Source organism: Hyaena hyaena, unplaced genomic scaffold, assembly GCF_003009895.1.
Source record: "Hyaena hyaena isolate Hyena2069 unplaced genomic scaffold, ASM300989v1 scaffold_252, whole genome shotgun sequence".
Taxonomy (NCBI): domain Eukaryota; kingdom Metazoa; phylum Chordata; class Mammalia; order Carnivora; family Hyaenidae; genus Hyaena; species Hyaena hyaena.
The window spans coordinates 1974644-1994429 of NW_024080884.1; the positions used below are offsets into that span (position 1 = coordinate 1974644).

General features: G+C 39.4%; 1 pseudogene; it reads right to left on the reverse strand.

The window, feature by feature from the left end:
• Positions 1-2051: 2051 nt before the first annotated feature.
• LOC120240330 lies at positions 2052-2941 on the reverse strand (annotated as a pseudogene).
• Positions 2942-19786: the final 16845 nt, after the last annotated feature.

Sequence of the window (19786 nt, forward strand, 5' to 3'; positions counted from 1 at the left end):
TAGCAAATTTCTGGAAAGATAAACAGATTCTAATATTATGTAAATGATCAAAAATACCAGCGGTACAAATAAGATGGTATCAGTACAGGAATATGCAGACTAATTTCTGGAGCAGAGTCAGCAGCCAAGAAAAAGAACATACTTGTGTGTTTACTATGTGACAAAGATAATAATTCAGTGGGTAAAGGAAACATTTGAAAATTACACTGAAGCAGTTGGTTATTTCAAGATAAAAGTTAAAGCCTTTTAGCACGCCTATAACAGAATACATTCCGTGTAAAATTTTAAACATAAAGCAGCAAGAACAAAATATGGGTGAATGAATATTTGTATAATTGCAGAATACGATTTCAGAATTTGTTTAGTATAAAAGTGGAAAAGTCACAAAGCAAAAATCTAAATAGTGAATTCTATAATAACATATATATGACATATGTAAACAGTACACATAATACACATATAAAATCATTAATAAACTTTCAAGATATTTTCCTCGCATATTATAGGCAAGAAGTTGACATAAAGCACAAAGACTTAGAAATAGATCTTAGGGGCCTGAGTGGCTCAGCTGGTTAAGTATCCTACTTTGGCTTAGGTCATAATCTCATGGGTTCAAGCCCCACATTGGGCTCTGTGCCGACAGTGTGGAGCCTGCTTGGGATTCTCTGTCTCTCTCTCTCTGCCTGTCCTCCACTTTTGCTCTCTCTCTCTCTCAAAATAAATACACTTAAAAAAATAAAAAAAAGTTTTCTTAAAAAAAAATCTTAAAATTCTTTAAGCATCTTAGAAAACCCCACAAAAATTTAAATAGATATAAAATATATAAAAAGGTAAACTTAATTAATAAATATAAACAGGATTCATTGTAAAACCACCAAATTGACAATAGGGGTGCCTGGGTGGCTCAGTTGATTAAACATCTTGACTTCAGCTCAGGTCCTGATCTCATGGTTCGTGAGTTCAAGCCCCTCGTTGGGCTCTGTGCTGACAGCTCAGAGCCCGGAGCCTGCTTTGGGTTCTGTCTCTTTCTCTGCCCCTCCCCCACTCATGCTCGCTGTCTCGTGCTCTCTCTCTCTCAAAATATAAATAAAATAAACAAAAGAGCAGAACCATAACAACATAGACCGATAAGAAGAGAGAAAAGAAGTTCTCATACCAGTTCTGCCAAATCACCATTAGTCACTTGACCCGTTCTTGAAATTTCCCATTCTGAAAGAGGTGAAGATATTGTTTGTAATGTTGAAGCATCACCAATTATACTTTTTAAAGTGATTATACATTCCAGATATTTATGTATATTATATTCTTATAACTTCGCAACACCGATGGGTCTCAAATTAACATTACCCAAGGGGTGTCTGGGTGGCTCAGTCAGTTACACATCTGGACTCTTACTTTTGGCTCAGTCATGATCTCAGGGATTGTGACTTGGGGCCTGTACTGACAGTATGGAGCATGCTTGGGATGCGCTCTTTCTGCCCCTTCCCCACCCATGTTTGAGCTCAAGCACTCTCAAAATAAATAAACTTAAAAAAATTTCCCAACACTAGGAAAAAAGAAAGGAGAAAAATAAGACTTTATAAGTGGAAACTTGAAGAATTATTTGTGTTCTTAGAGGGAACCTCTGTTAGTTATTCTACAAGTATTTATGGAATGTGGTATATGTAAATTTTGGTATATAACTTTGTGTGGGTAATAACAAAGAACTAAGAATATTCTTTGCCATCACTTGAGGGAATTCATCAATTAAGTAAATATGTACTGAGTATCTACTTTAGCTGTTTTAGGCACTGAGGATGGATCAGTGAACAAAACAAAAAACCAAAACAGAACAAAGCTACCTCTCTTATTTTAAGTGATAATGTCTTACTTTCACCAGCTTACACTATAGTTGGGAGCTAGGAATAAGAACTGGGTCTGAGGAAGTAGTTCCCCAAATGTTTAGTCACCTAGTCCCCGAGATTATCGTTCTCTGAAGAATTACTTACTGCCATTTATATGAGCCCAGAAACTCCCACATTTCCTAGTTCAGTAAATGTCTTTTCACTACCTTATTTAGTGCCTTTCAGCTACTTGTTCCTCATACTGTAGATCAAGGGGTTGAAGACAGGGGTAACAAAGGTGTAGACAACAGACACCACACAGCCCATTTCTGGTTTGTAGCGAGAGCTGGGGTGTAAATGCATAAGGCTATGGCAGCCATACTGGAGGAGAAGCATGGTCAGATGAGAGGGGCAGGTGGAGGAGGCCTTGTGCTGTCCCTCTGCAGAGCAGATCTTCAAAATGGCACCGCACTGAAGGTGTAGGAGATGGAGATCAGGGAAAAGGAGATGGTAAGGATGATGACACTGACAAAGAAGATCATGGCTTTTTGTATTCGAGTGTCTCCACAGGCCAACCGTAAGATCGGGAAGACATCACAGTAGAAGTGAGTGATTCTGTCGTGGCCACAAAATGGCAGGTGGAAAATTAGAGCTGTTAAGTTGTAAGGCTAGAGTGAAACCAAGGACCAGAGCTCCCATAGCCAGCTGGGATCTCATGCTGAGGGTGTAATGCAAGGAATCCCAAATAGCTACAAACCAATCATAAGCCATGATCCCCAAGAAGAAACAGCACTACCCAGGAAGACAAAGAACACCTGTGTGCCACAGCCAGTGAAAGAGATGGCTCTTTTCCCCATGGTCAGGAGGTTGGCCAAAGTGGGAGGGGCAACAGTGGAAGAGTAAAAGATCTCCAGAACTGCCGGGTTATCCAGAAAGAAATATGTGGGAGTGTGGAGTGAACATTCTGTCCAAACAGTGAGAACAACCATGGTATTACCAATGAGACTGCCAATATACATTAGCAGGAAAGCCACGAAAATAAATATTTGTGTCTCCAGGATGGGTGAAAATGGGTGAGAGTGGAACTGGATTTCTATGGTTTGGTTTTTGTCCTCCATAAAAGTGGCACATCAGGTTTTCTAGGACAAAAGAAAAATTATGTTAGGAAAGAAAGGGCTTTGTGCTTCAAGATCAAGGTAATGATGCTGGTTTAGCACCTATAGCTTTAATAATCTTGAAGATAGGTTTATGTAGGGCAGGTCACTCTCTATTCTTGTTTGTGTTTACCAGCTCGTATTTTTAAGAGACTTGGCTCAGATTAACTATAAAACTTATCACTATGAATAAGAGCCAAGTTAGTTTGCCCCATGTGACAAATGAACTCAGGACTTTGACTTCACTTCCGTTTTGCAAGAACCAGCTGAACTAATAACCCCTGATCCTCTGAACATACATGTGGCCTAGCAATAATATGCTGGCCATCAAATATGAAGTCATTATGATCTTGAGTCCAAGTCCTACAATATACATTGGGATCATATTGTCCCATAGAAAAGATGCTCCATGGCTCTCTAAAGGGTTATCTTCCTAGATAGAAAAAGAGGTCACCTTATGCCAATTCAGCAACAATATGTATGATGACTCCATCACTGCTTTGTGGTTGCAGAAAAAACTCCGCCCCTTAGTGCATTGGCCCTTAAATGTAGACTTTTATAAACTTTCTCTGCGTTTTTCTAAATTTTTAAAAAATATTTATTTTTGAGAGAGAGACAGACTGCAAGCAGGAGAGGGGCAGAGAGGGAAACAGAATCCAAAGCAGGCTTCAGACTCTGAACTGTGGGCACAGAGCCCAACACAGGGCTCATGGGGCTCAAACTCATTAACTGCGAGATCATGACCTGAGTGTAGCCGGGCACTTAACCGACTGAGCCACGCAGGTACTCCACTTTCTTTGTGTTTTTAACCAAGAGACAAGTACAGCAGTTTTAGAAACAGGATCGATATGGACATCTCGCTTTGGAAAGTTTATAAAAATTCTTCCCCCATGACATCTGGACAATGGCCGTGTTCTTGCAAATGGTAGAAAATGTATCAAGTACAATATGTTGTACACCTTTCTAAAACAAACTTTTATTCCATTTGTGTGATAATTTGTTTTGTGAATGTCTTATTTATCATAGATGTACAATCTTTTGCTGGATAAGGACTATAACTTATTCCTTTCCCTCTAATGCATAATATGGTGACCACTAAATGTTTGTTGAACGGATAAATGAATATGTTTTTCACATCCTGAGTAGGTTTTCATTTTGGCAGAGCATATAGTCTTGTAAAGTGTGACTTAAGCGTTCATGGAAGGAAAGCATTCCTCTTACAAGCCTGGTACAGCTTAGTTCCTTCATGTTTAGAAAACACTGGGGATGCCTAGGTGGCTCAATGGGTTGAGCGTCTGTCATCGGCTTAGGTCATGATCTCACGGTCTGTGAGTTTGGACCCCGTGTCAGGCTCTGTGATGACAGCTCAGAGCCTGGAGCCTGCTTCAGATTCTGTCTGTCTCTCTCTCTCTCTGTCCCCCCCACCCCCCGCCCGCCACTCATGCTCTCTCTCTCAAAAAAAAAAAAAACAAAAAAACACTGCCACTGAAAACTTGCCCATCCTATTAGTACTTATTATTTTGACTTCAAGTAATTCAGTGCTCAAATCTCAAACTTTTCCTATATGAGGAAAAGAATCTTCTCTCTCCATCTCCCTGAATCTCTGTCTGAAGATTAGGCTGACGTGCATTTCTGGTCTGGGAATTACCCTGCTCTGGGCCTCACCACTAAGCACGACTAAGCACTGAAGGGAGAGTTTCCTCCAGACTGTTGGGAGTAGATTGGACTAGAATAGACTTTCCAAAAGAAACTAGAGCATTTAAAACAGCCAGGGTCTTGTTTCAGCTGTTTCGTGGCTACTACCACACCCAGAAACACACCCTCTACCCAGCAGTCACCACCTACAAAGTCATCCAGACTCCCATGGCTTTTAAATTACTGCTTAGATCTGGGTCAGGCTCTTTCCTCCAGGAAAGAAGGTTAGACATTTACCAAAGGGATAGGACTTGAAGGACCTTATAAAGACCCTCATTCATATACTTATTTTTTTCCCTTGTAAAATGAAAAATTAATTCAGCTAAAATGAAACTGTGAGCTATGATGGATGAGGATGGGAATGTAAATTAAGAGAGCCAGTTATAATACCATTGTTTCAGTCAATAGTACCTTATCTGATTTTCTTTGCCAGAATCAGCTCCACGTCTCTTTCAGGCCCTGGACAAGGGGAACATTTTAGAGCACTGTGCAAGTGGGAGGAGAGAGTGACATAACTTGGGCACAGCCTTAAAGAATGACGAGATGTCTTATAGCAACGCAGGGACAATTTGTTATAGACGACTCTATGCTTTTTCAATGTATTTTATGTTCCACGATCTCGCTTAATTGCCTTAAAATGTTCAGCAGGTAGGAAGGTAGCTATTAACACATCCATCTTCAGGGCAAGGCACTGAAAGGGTAATTAGCTGATCCATTATCCTGTAGTGATTTAGAGGTGGAAGAGAGATTAGCGTTTAGATCTCCTTGTACCTATCAATGATTACATAAATCTTAGCTTGATTCTCGTCACAGGACCATGAACCATCTGTGATCTTGCCACTGATAACTCCCACTGAACTCAGAACAAATCAGCAAATGGCTTTTTGCAGGGTAAGGCTCTTATATATATATATAGGAACTGTGAGACCATGACCTGAGCCGAAGTCGGACGCTTAACCGACTGAGCCACCTAGGCGCCCAAAGAATGACCTTAGAGGGGCACCTGAGTGGCTCAGTCAGTTGGGTGTCCGACTTCGGCTCGGGTCATGATCTAGCGGTCTGTGGGTTCAAGCCCCATGTCAGGCTCTGTGCTGATAGCTCAGAGCCTGGAGCCTGTTTCAGATTCTGTGTCTCTCTCTCTGCCCCTCCCCAGCTCATGCTCTGTTTCTCTCTGTCTCAAAAATAAATAAACGTTAAAATTTTTTTTTAAAAAAAGAATGACCTTAGAGACAAGATAAAGAGAATTCTGTTCAGAACTTCTAGCTAATTCCATGAATCTACAAGATGTCTATGGTTGGTGTACTTTAAAAATACTACTAATTCAAATAAAACTTGGTGAGACTTGTGTTAGCCTCTAAGGAGGTCAGAATAACAGAATTAAAGCTGTGGTTACAGGCACCAAAAGCATCAACCTCTGGTTCCTAAAAACGTCATACTGATTGATCCACAGAATTGGCAGTGAAGCCTAGCAGAGTTAAGAATTGAATACTGGACTTGAGCAGACCGGGGGCCATCACATGCCTCTGCTCTTTACCATCTATGTGACCTTGAAAAGCTTATCTCTGTGCACTTCATGTTCTCTGTCTTCAGAGTGCAAATAATATTAACATCTATTCCAGGGGCACCTTGGTAGCTCAGTCGATTTAACTTCCAACTCTTGATTTTGGCTCTGGTCATGGGTTCGAGGGGATTCTCTCTCTCTCTCCCTGTGCCCCACATGTGGGTGCATTCTCTTTTTCTCTTTCAAAAAAAAGTTAATTAAAACATTAAAAAATATATTAACATCTATTCCATAAAGTTGTTGTAAAGATAAAATGAGGGAATGACTAGACAGTGATTTGTACAGTGTCTGGTGGTGGTGTCATTCCAGGCTGGCTATTACCGTAATTGATTTTTGAACAGCTGCACTAATGGCCCTGTCTGAGTCTGGCCATAGACAGCACGAGTTCTTATTCTGGTATAATAGTACATAAAATCTTTGACGATAGTTTTTTCCTGTGTTTAGTTCTCTGTGTACTGTGCCTGTCTTCCTGCATCTGATTACCTCCACAGGACAAAGTATAAGTACGTTGCTGTGACACTTCAGTATGACCCAGGATAATCTAGTCCCATGAGGGAATCCACTGACTCTAAAGGTATTTCTTTTTCTTTTTTTTAATTTTCTTTGAAATTTTGAGAGAGAGAGCACATGAGTAAGCAGGGGAGAGGGATGAGGGGGTGGGAGGAGGAAGGAAAGAGAGAGAGAGAATCTTAAGCAGGCTCCACGCTCAGCACAGAGCCTGATGGAGAGTTTGATCCCACTACCCTGGGATCATGACCTGAGCCAAAAATCAAGAGTTGGATGCTCAGCCAACTGAGCCGCCCAGGCACCCCAATATAAAAAAGGTATTTCTAATTTCATCCAAATTTTCCAGTGTATTTTGACCTTTCTGGATTTTAATGGCTATAATTGATGACTTAGGCTGTTTATGTTATACTTTCTCTGATTTCACATTATCCAAGAAGAAGGGGCTCATGGCTCTCATCTCATGCATACCATTGTACACCCAGCACTGATCGTAGTACCAGGATCCAGGAGACAAAGTAAGATTGAATGCAAGCATAAATAAATGAAGGATTTCTTAACTGTATATACGAGAGAAAGGGAGAACATAGAGCTTGGTCTGGGGTATTTTGAGCTTATTGTAAGGAGCAGCTTAATGTAGAGCCTTATTATGATCCTCCTAAAATGAGGATAAAATGAAAAATAGTAGGAAATTTACCTAGAATATTTTGAATCTTGGAGCTAGAGCCCAAAGAATTTCTACCTGATTCCTTGGGACCATATAGATTTGTGTTAAATAATGGGGTGTTAAGGAGTTAGCCTATTTACCCATGACAAGATCATTGCCATTCTTTTTTTTTTTAAAGTTTATTCATTTATTATTTTTGAGAGAGAGCATAAGTGGGGAGGGGCAGAGAGAGAGAGAGAGAGAGGCAGAATCCAAAGCAGTTTCCAGACTCCGAGCTGTCAGCACAGGCCTGATGCAAGGCTTGAATCCACAAACTATGAGATCATGACCAGAGCTGAAGTCAGACACTCAACCGACTGAGCCACCCAGGTAACCCTGGTCATTGCCATTCTTATGACTAGAAGCATAGCTCCTCAGTTCTCTTTATTTTTAAGTTGTTGATGAGGTTTTTTGGGGGTAATAGTGGGGTTCGTGGAGTCCAGAAAGAATTCTTGAAGACGTCTTTGGTGCAAAAAGGTGATTTTATTGAAGCACGGGGACAGGACCTGTGGGCAGGAAGAGCAGCCATGGGACCATGAGGAGAGACTGGTTATATACTATGGGGTTGAGGAAGGTAAAGTCCAGAGGAAGTTTCCAGTGAGATTTTCATATGCTAAAGAAGACTCCCAAGATAGTGGAGGCCTGGCTGTTGTCAAGCTAAGGTTGTTTTTCCCTCTAGCAAAGCATTAACATTAAGACAGAAGTTTCAGGAGAAAAGTTTTACTCTGCCAGCCTCAAGTATTTGTCAATGGGCTCTGGGTTATAAGGAAATTTAGTTCTGCACTATGGAGGGGTCTTGGAAACTTAGCCCTGCGGGACTATGATCTCTATCAGTTAACCATTTGTTTACCCCTTTCCTTTGTTCTTGGGCAGCCAGGAGTGCCCGAGGAATATCACACACATCCCACCTGGTGGTGGTGGCGGTGGGGTGGTGTTTGTGGCTTGTCAGCTTGCCTTATGCTCCCTCATCAGTTGTCAGACGTTTTTCTGCTCCGAACCAAATTGGAAATTGTTCAATGCACAGTAAAACTGTTTTGACCCCCTTCGTCTGTCTTCACTTGGACTAAATCGTGAGAAAAAGGACCCATGATAAATAGTAGGTCTACAAGTCACTAGTTATCTGAGAAGAAAGTCAAAACTTAGAACAGAATTTATCTGGTGCTGTCAGTCTTCCTGTATATACGAGACTTGCAGATGTTACAAGAGACAGAACAGAATATTTATTATTCTAAGGGATAATTAGAATCATTTTGTTATTATCAAGAACTCTGGTGGTGTAGCTCCTTTACTATAATCTGCATCTTCACAGTTGGCTCTTTTTTTTTTTATTTCTAGGAGANATTCTGTCTCAATACTATAATTCTTATTGTCCTGAAATAGGCTAATATTTTAATATTATTTTTAATCAAAACTAATAATTAAGTTGTAATTATAACTACAGTTGAGACAGTTATTTCTGAGAAGAAGTTTACTTAACATGCTCTAGTAGCATATTTTAAAAAAAATTTTTTTTAATGTTTTATTTATTTCTAGGAGAGAGAGAGAGACAGCGTGAGCAGGGGAGGGTCAGAGAGAGAGAGAGGGAGTCACAGACTGAAACAGGCTCCAGACTCTGAGCTGGCAGTCAGCACAGAGCCCGATGCGGGGCTCGAACCCACGAACCGTGAGATCGTGACCTAAGCGAAAGTCGGACGCTCAACCAACTAAGCCACCCAGGTGCCCCATCTTCACAGTTGGCTCTTAAACAGAGGTAGGGAATCCGACACCCTAAAGGCAGCTAACAGGATGCTGGAGTTGGCTGAGAACTTACCTTCTTCTGTGAAGGAGGAGCTATCTTCTAATCCAAGTGTTATTTCTGAAGATTTCCCTCAGTCCTCAAGCCTTTACAACTTCTGCAGAGATCTTTGGGACCAACGTCCTGGTGTCCCTAGATCCCTGTCTGCAAACAAGTGCCAGCTCCTGGCACACGCCTAGTCACTGCTGCTCCTTTCCAGAAGTCACACTCACCTCCGGGGGTTTCTGTCATGGCACAGCAGTCTCCCACCTGGCCAAGTTTTAGCTGAAATGAGGCATTCATCCCTCCATCCTCGGAGCCTGGTTCCTGGGAGGATTCCACCATCCCTGAGTCAAGTTTCATCTCCAACAATGCTTTATAGCCCTTGGAAATTCAAAGCAAGAAAAACAAACAATCTTTATCAGCCACTGTTTGGTAGCTTTTAAAGAGTAGATTTACTTTTCATTAGTAGTTTGCCTGGATGAAGTCATCTCCTTACTCTGTTGTTTTAAAAATAGTTCTTGGGTTGCGGGTTTTGGGGTGGGTCCCTGGGTGGTTCAGTGAGCGAAGCATCTGGCTTTTGGGCTCAGGTCTTGAGCTCACAAGTTTGTGAATTTGAGACCCACATCTCTGCTGTCAGCAAGGGCCCTCAGTCTCCCTCTTTCTCAGTACCCCCTGCTTCACTCTCTCTCTCTCAAAAGTAAACATTAAAAAAAAGTAAAAATATTTTTTTGGATGTTGTTTTCTTGGATGTTATTTTCAATGATAGTGTCCTTAAGCCAAAAAGCAACAATTAGAATAGTCTCTCTTCTGGAGTAAGATCACTGGTGTCATTTTCATAAAGAAAAAAAAAACCCCATCTAGATAAAGAGCTGAGTAATTGAGCCAAACATCTGATTCTTATTATTTTGTATTGAAGTGTAATTAACAGACGGTGTTATATCAGTTTTGGGGATACAACATATTGATTCGACAAATCCATACATTACTCAGTGCACACCATGGTACGTACAGCCACTGGCTGTCACCATGCAGCATTATTACAATCTTATTGACTATATTCTCTCTGCTATGCTGTACTTTTCATCTCTGAAACACTTGATTATTTTGAGGCCAGACCCTTGAAATTTTGTAAGATGAAGGCAAAATCTTGGATTAACAGCATATTTCATTGCTGTTCATATATTCTAAAGCTGTGTAGGCATACCTCTAGGCTATTTCTTTAAACTTCTGAAATCAGTGTTATTTCTTCTCTCATAAAGTGGTTTGGTATCACTACCAATTATTTTCAAGAGACTTGAAATTTTTCTTTATTAAAGAAGGGGGAACGTTGGGAGAAAAAGAGGTGAGTATATCTTTGTGGATTTAAAAACATACTCGTTTAAAAATAATGTAAAGTATATGTGGGGCGCCTGGGTGGCTCAGTCAGTTTGGCGTCGGGCTCTGTGCTGGCAGCTCAGAGCCTGGAGCCTGCTTCGGATTCTGTGTCTCCCTCTCTCTCTCTGCCCCTCCCCCACTCATGCTCTGTTTCTGTCTCAATAATAAACGTTAAAGAAAAAAAAATAAAGTATATGTAAAATATGCATATAGCACAATATGCAATGCTTTTTAAGTGCTCTTGCGTTAGCCTTTTATTCTTACGCTATGTTGTGAGGTTGAGATGGTCATTCTATTTCCCCTTTACAGGTGGGTCAGCAGAAGCTTACCTAGGCTAAGTAATGGTTAGTGCCTGAGCTATGACTAAAAGCCAGATTTCAAGATATAAAGTCCTTTTTCTTTTATTATATTAGGCTGACTTTAGTATTATTATTATTGTGGCTGTATTATTGTGTTTGGTTGTGTATTGTGTATTGATTGTGTATTGTGTATTATTGTGTATTGATTGTGTATTGATTTAATTTTATTAAAATTTCTTTCTAGTAACCTTTTCCCTTTCTACCCTTTGTCTTTTTTTATTTTATTTCTCTTGATCATATAACCTTTAGAAAAAAATCATTTTCATGGTCATTTGGCTTATAAATCTTCTCTGAATTACAAAGAAGTGTTTCCTTTTCAAGTTAATAAGTCAAGCTCAGGACATTATTTGTTTTTCAGCACAATCAGAACAAGCATGAATTCTGTATAAAGCATACAGGTCAAATTATTGAAGTTAAGTAACAGAAACTTTTTTTTTTGGTATAAAGTTTATTTATTTTGAGAGAGAGAGCATGTGAGCAGGGGAGGGGCAGAGAGAGGAGAAAGAAAGAATCCGAAGCAGGCTCCACAGGGCAATGCCCACACACAGCCCTATGCAGGGATCGAACTCACAAACCTTAAGATCAAAACCTAAGCTGAAATCCAGGTCGGATGCTTAAGTGACTGAACCACCTAGGCACCCCCTGGAAAATCTGAATATTTAATCACAGTAAATAGGAACTGAAAGTTAGGATATACTAATTTTTTAATTGTTTTTTATTTATTTATTATAATTGGAGTGTAGTTGACACATATTAGTTTCAGATGTGCAACATAATGATTTAATTGTTACATATTTTATAAAATGCTCATCACAGTAAGGGCAGTTACCATCTGTCACCATACAAACTTATTGCAACATTATTGACCGTATTTCCTATCCTGTGCTTTTCATCCCCGTGACTTATTTATTTTATAACTGGAAGTTTGTACCTCTTAATTCTCTTTACCTATTTTGTCTACCCCTCTACCCCCACCTCCACTCTCCTCTGGTAACCACCAGTCTGACCTCTGTGTTTATGAGGCTGTTTCTCTTCTTGTTGTCGTCTGTGTGTTTATTTATTTTGTTGTTTTATATTCTATATATAAGTGAAATCGTATGGAATTTGTCTTAATAATTCCTTACAAAATATGTGTACATCTTGCTTTCATGGAAATGAAATTTTTATGAGTATTTCAAACTTACTAGTTCTAATAGCTCTTTTTTATAGAAGCCATCACTAGATTTGATGGTCATCTTTCTCATGCCATTGCAGACCTTAAGTTTTTCATGAATATTAACTTTGGGAAGCTGTGTTCTTCACTAGCAACTGATATTGGCAAATTTAAAAATGAGAGTTAAAAAAAATCCTGAGAAATAGATAGTATTTGAAAATGTGCCTAGTGAAGTATTAGTGTTAAATATATTGTACAATTAAAACAAGAATCTCATACTAGAGCTTAAGGTTTAAGCTTTAGGGTTTTTTTTTTTTTTGGTATATATTTTTTGTAATGTTTATTTTTGAGAGAGAGAGACACAGCACAGGAGGGGAGGGGCAAAGACAGAGGGTAGACGAAGAATCTGAAGCAATATCCAGGCTCTGAGCTGTCAGCACAGAGCCCAACGCAGGGCTAGAACTCATGAACTGCGAGATCATGACCTGAGCTGAAGTTTGACACTTCCAACTGAGCCAGCCAGGTGCCCCTTGTGTAGTTGGGTTTTTCTTTTTTTTAAGTTTATTAGAGAGAGAGAGAGAGAGGCTGGGGAAGGGGCAGAGAGACCTTCCAAGGAGACCCCCACTTGGGACTCAAACTTATAAACCGTGAGGTCCTGACCTGAGCCAAAACCAAGAAGTGGGAGGCTTAACCAACAGAGCCACTCAGGCACACCTATTTAAGGTTTTTAATTCTTTTTAATTCTTTAATTCTTTTTAATTCTTTAATTCTTTAATTCACTGATTTTATATCAACAGCACACTCCTTATTTTGTCCATCACTCAATTTCAACAATAGTTTTACATATTACATTTACATTTTACAGTAGCTCACTTTCTTCATTATTCTTTAAATTACACCTGTCAACTAGGATACTGAAAAGACCACAAAATTCTCTCAGTAGTTAAACCTTTCTTTAAAAGATAATATTGCTGTTTTCAGTAGAGAAAAACAATAAATCGATTTGAAACTACATTTTAGATAAGAGATGAGCTGATTGGGGGATTAACAAATCACAGTTGAAATGAAATGTTCCTCCTGGTTTTCTTTTGTTTTCTTTTTTCCTTTTAATTTTCTGGATTGGAGAAGTTGCCACCATGTTCAGAGACTCTGAAAAATTTACTTGGCATCAGTGTATATATTTTGTAAATGTCACTGATTCCTTTTTTTTTTTTTTGAAACAATTTATTGGTCTCTTTGATTGCTTCCAAGGGCATTTTGTACAATGAATTTTGGTGCCTGCATTATATTGCTTAAAAGGTTAATTTACATAAAATATTATGCCAAATTATAACTTGGAAAAGTAAATTTAGAAGATATTTTCCGAAGTATATCTTTGGCTTGCATTCTAGAAACTATATCCTTTTTTATATCATCAGCAATTTTCTTTTTTTTTAAATTTGTTTGTTTGAATTCAAGTTAGTTAAAATTTTTTTTTAATGTTTATTTTGAGATAGAGAGAGAGAGAGAGCAGGGAGGGCGAATCCCAAGCAGGCTCTACGAGGAGCTCAAACTCATGAACTGTGAGATCACGACCTGAACAAAATCAAAAGTCAGATGCTTAACCAACTGAGCCACCCAGGCGCTCTAATCAGCAGTTTACTAAAGTGCATGGTATATTCTGGTTTTAGATGCATGACAGTAAACTTAACTTTTCTATTCTGTATTTGACAACAGCTCCAAATTTATATTTGGTAAATATGTCTTATATTTGTTTTAGGATTTTGTTGGGATTGAAAAATTGTTGTATATCTCTTGGGTGATATAAAAGCTCATTGGCATGAAAAATGAATTTTGCTACTGTGTTCATAATAAAATGGTCTAGAATGTTCTAGATGATCTTCTGTTTCAATCTATTATATATTTCATACAAATTGGTGCCACTGTCATGTGTCTCATTCACTCAAATTATTTGTATCTGGATTAAGTTCCTTTTGGCAGACAAAAAAAACCCCCCAAAACCCTAATGTGCACTTAATGCTTATGGTACAATCTCTGTTATATGGTAGGTCCTTAAAAAACAGTGTCTTGGAGTGCCTGGGTGGCTCAGTCGGTTAGGCATCCAACTTTGGCTCAGGTCATGATCTTGCGGTTCATGAGTTCAAGCCCCACATCAGTGTCTGTGCTGACTGCTTCGAGCCTGGAACCTGCTTCAGATTCTGTGACTCGCTCTCTCTCTGCCCCTCCCTCACTTGCAGTCTCTCTCTCTTTATCTCTCTCTCAAAAATAAATATTTAAAAAATTAAAAAATAAAACCCAGTGTCTCTAATTGTCCAAGTATGAAATCTCTCCATGTTTTGATTATATATATATATAGATAGATATAATATATATATATATATATAAAGCTTATTTATTTTTGAGAGGGAAAGAGTGCACGGGAGAGGGACAGAGAGAGAGAATCCCAAGCAGGTTCCACACTGTCAGCTTGGAGCCCAATGTGGGGCTCCAAACCATGAACTGTGAGATCATGACCTGAGCCAAAGTTGGTTGCTTAACTGACTGAGCCACCCAGGTGCCCTGATTTATTATATATTAAAAAATGCTTTATGTTATTTTTCTGCTCTGTGGCCCACTTTATACTATTATTTAAAAACGAAATCCCTGTTTGCCGTTCACGACCTTCTCTCAGTACATTTTTTTCTTCTTAAATTCCATTTGATTTTCTAGCACTATCTCAATTTTACTCTGGGTTCTAATCAGGCCATTTTCCATCTCCATGCCTTTGCTCATCTCATGTCATTGTACTAGACATCCTAGGGCATTTTGCTGTCAAACCCCAACCCTTCCTAAAATTCTACTTAAAGAAGTATTTTCTCCATGAATCCTATCCTAATAGCATCTTTAGGAACAGGATCTTTAAACTTTCTTAGTTCTTTATGCAAACCTTGTTTATGACATTGTCTTCTAGGCAACTGTGTATTAAGAAATTGTTAGACTACATATCTGATTAAGGGCAGATACAATGATGAATTTATTTGTATTTATTTATTATTTTTTATTCTCAAGTTAGTTAACAGTGTAGTCTTAGCTTCAGGAGTAGAACCCAGTGATTCATCACTTATGTATGACACCTAGTGCTCATCCCCCCAAAATGCCCTCCTTAATGCCCATCACCCATTTAACCCTCCCTCTCCACCCCACATCCCCATCAACCCTCAGTTTGTTTTCTGTATTTAAGAGTCTCTTATGATTTGCCTCCCTTTCTGTTTTTATCTTACTTTTCCTTTCCCTTCCCCTATGTTTATCTGTTAAGTTTCTCAAATTCTGCATATGAGTGAAATGATATGATATCTGTCTTTCTCTGACTGACTTATTTCACTTAAGCACAATACCCTCCAGTTCCACCCACATTGTTGCAAATGGCAAGACTTCATTCTTTTACACCACTGAGTAGTATTCCATTGTATGTATGTATATATATATATACACCACATCTTCTTAATCCATTCATCAGTTGAGGGACATTTGGGCTCTTTCCATACTTTGGCTACTGTTGATAGTGCTGCTATAAACATTGGGGCACATGTGCCCATTCAAATCAGCATTTTAGTATCCTTTGGATAAATTCCTAGAAGTGCAATTGCTGGGCTATAGGGTAATTTTGAATTTTCTGAGGAAACTCCACACTGTTTTCCAGAGTGGCTGCACTAGCTGGTGAATTTTTTAAAAAATTCTCCATATGTAGTTAGTCACTCAATAGCTATTTGTTAACTTAAATCTATCTTCTTGGGCACATAAATGATGAGACATCAAAGATCTGGTGATATGAGAAGAACTACTTTAGGTAGGAAAGCCTTACTCATTCATGGGACTTCAATTTTTGTTCAACAAGGATTTGTTTTGAGTGTTCACTTTGTGCCAGAAGATGTATTAGTATTTAAGTTTGCAACTGACCTGAGAAGAGGAAACAGTAAAAAGGAACCTACAGGAAGGGTCCTCCCAAAGGAGCAAAACTTTCAAACAGAATGAGGACTGCTCTTGGTGACACAAGAGATTTTAAAAGAAACTTCCAGGAAAATGGCATTAGTTAATGAGAGCATAAGAGACAATAGGAAAATCTTGGAAGACTAGGTATAGATGCTATAGAAGAGAGAAAGATGAATGTGTCACATTATAGTAGGGATTAGAACAACCTGAAAATTGGATAGTAACTATATTTTAGGCAAATTGGACAAATCAGCATTAAGAATTAGACTTCCTGGGGAGCCTGGGTGGCTTAGTCGGTTAAGCGTCCGACTTTCGCTTAGGTCATGATCTCGCGGTTCGTGGGTTTGAGCCCCGCGTCGGGCTCTGTGCTGACTGCCAGCTCAGAGCCTGAAGCCTAATTCAGAATCTGTCACTCCCTCTCTCTCTGACCCTCCCCTGCTCACGCTGTCTCTCTCTCTCTCTCTCTCCTGGAAATAAATAAAACATTAAAAAAAAAAAAAAGAATTAGACTTCCTGGAGCCCAGAGCCACTGAAGCTACCAGGAGAGAGAAAAGTTCAGGTGAATATAAAATTGCCAAAAGCCATAAGGAATAAATACTGCATTTTCTCCAGGAGACCAGGAACCAGGGGACAGAGCTGTTGCAGAATTTAAGTGAAGACTGAGGCCACAATAGATGGCCGTGGGTTTTATCTCTAAACCAAAATAAGATGCATTTTGCGGGGAGTGACTAAGATTACCTCCAAATGTAAGCATCCTGCCAATCCTGATATATCTCATGATAAAGAAGAAACTTAGTGCAATGTCTACTTTTTGTCTTCAAAAGGAGATTTTAAAAAAGCAACTGAACTTGAATACTCCACAAGTTGTATCTACCAAGTCAATCTGTGGTTTGAGTTTATTTACCATAAAATAAGAATGATAAACTTATAAAACCTCTACCTTTTTAGCTTTGAGAACAGGAAATGTAAAGATACAGGAACTTTCTGAGAGAGAGAGAGAGAGGAAGGAAGGAAGGAAGGAAGAAAAGCTTTATTTTGTGAGATCCCAGGATGTAAAACAAAAACCAGCAAGAAGAAGTTATAGAGAGATAGCTTTTAGTTCTATAAGGAAAGAATATCTTCATCAGTTCTGGTTCTGGGTAGAATGGAGTCCGCACAATCTATCCTGTCCCTCCCACTGAATGCAGCTATAAAACGTGAGCAGAAAGGAAGGAACAGCCAGATGAAGACTCTGAAAAGCAAATAGTAACAGTTTGGGAAATAAGGCCAGAATTAGAAGTACCGTTGAACTGATGGTTGGTTCACCTCTTTTCGTTCTTACTCCCGCACCCCTGGCCTGGACTCAAGACAGCCTGAAACCCAGAAGTGGGCACTGGCATGGACAGAAAAGGCTCTAAGAAGAACCACCTAGTTCAGACTGAGAAAGGGATCTCCTGCTAGTGACAATGGCAACAGTGGGATCCACAGGCACCTAAAACTCAGGGGGAGGGTACCTTTCTCTCCAATCAAAGAATTTGTCTCTAGAAGGTAGCGTGAGCCCCTGGTGGGTTTTTCCTCTCCCGTCTTCCTGCTATTTGGTCTCGGACCTGGGTGCAGTCCAGGGAAACTCCCTTCAGAGTAGGTAAATAAAGCCTCAGCCTTCTGACCAAACAGGAGAATGCAGGGAACTGGAAAGTACCAGGGAGATATTGCAGAGGGAGGAGCTCCAGAAAGTGACCCGATAAAGTTGTTTATGAATTCCTGGGCTCACCCCTGAGTCAGAGATGGGTGGAAAGAATTCCAAACAACATACTGAAGACTCTGAGAGTGCAACTAAGAGATAAACCACTTTCCAAGTGCCAGACTGGCCACTGGGTAGAACACAGGTGGAACATATCTGAATATCACATCAAAAGCTTTGAAAATGGAACCGACATTGAAATCACAATATAAAAAGGGTGGTGGTGGCGGTAAAAGAATTTCCAACACATTGAATCCAATAACCAGAGAAATTACTAAAACTAGTGTTGATAGTAGCCCTGCCAACTCTAGTATTTGGAAGAGAACAAGGGTGGGGAATAGATGGTAAAGATCTGGGGACCACTGCGAAATGTTGATCCCTTCCCAACTGGACTACTTTCTAGAGCAGTGGATGTTAAGCTTTATTATGTGCCAAAGTCACATGGAAGGCTTGTTAAAACTCAGATTGCTGGACCCCACCTTCTCCTACTTCTGATTGAGTGGATCTGTGGTGGGACCTGAGAATTTGATTTGTAATGGGTTTGCAGGTGATGTGGATGCTCCTGATCCTGGGACCTGCGCTTTAAGGATCACTGTCGTAAAGTAGCATGGCAGAGGAGCCAACTTGCTTTCAAGTGCATATGATTACTTGAATAATTGAGAAGCTAGCCAGGATCCTCTGTGACTTAACATTTTTGTCTAGCAATTGTGTGTTAGATATTAAACACACACACACACACACACACACACACGCACGCACACACACACACACGCACACAATTTGTCCCTAACCCTAATCTCCAGGAACAGCTACTTCTTCTACTTCCCTTTCTACTTCTTCATCTCCCCTTCCTCTCTCCTTCCCATCCTCACTCCTCATTCTTTTTCCATCTCTTTCTGTAGCAACTATTGTGTTAGCTATTGAAAAAAAAAAATACATAATTTTCCTGACCTCCGGCAACAACAAGAACTCCTCTTTCTTTGCTTTGCCCTCCCTCTTCCTCTTTCCCTTTCTTCTCCTCCCTCTCTCCCTACTTTTCCTCCCTCCTTGTTTTGGCTACAATAACAAAACATGGTTGGAATTTTCACCAGAACAATGAGAATTCTCTTCAGAATGATGACTCAGAAGAAGCTCCAGAATTTTTCTTCCAGTTGTTCCTCACAAGTTGTTGCAACATTGGACACTGGATTCCACAGGCTCATAGACACTCTAATGCCTTTTGCCTCATTTCATCGTTGGCCAACTATTCCTGAGTTTTCCAGATGAATAATGGATTTACCAGTGGGATTCAACGATTCATTTACAATTTTTGTGAACTGAACACACAGGGTATATACATAGAGCAATCTCTAGAAAATCAAACTGAAAGACCCTTTATTTGCAATGAAGCCCACCACCTTAACAATGGATACTCTTACTGTAATTTTTTGGTCTTTAGGATTTGGGCAGAAAGAGACAGAACCCAAGAAAGGTAACAGTACTAGTTTTATCAAGCCCTGGAAAAATACAAAAACATCTTTTTGAATGTCAAGAAAGAAAACAAAAACTGTATTTACAGTCTTTCTGATATCAAGAAATGAAGAATGGATTTGTTTAAATTCTTTTCATAATTTTCCTTTTCTGAAAAATATAATAAATAATATTTTTTAAAATAATTTATTTAATTTATTATATAATATAATAAAACTGTTCAACCTCCTTACATAAACAGCATCATAACATTATATCTGAATTTAATGACCAGAGGTAGTGGAGAAGCTTTATATAAAAAAAAGTCCTTTATTTATATTATTTAATGTTTTAATGTTTATTTTTGAGAGAGAGAGAAAGAGAGAGCACACAAGCAGGGGAGGGACAGAGAGAGAGGGAGACACAGAATCCAAAGCAGACTTCTGAGCTGTCAGCACAGAGCCTGATGTAGGACCTAAACTCACAAACAGTGAGATCATGACCTGAGCTGAAGTCGGACACTCAACCAACTGAGCCGCCCA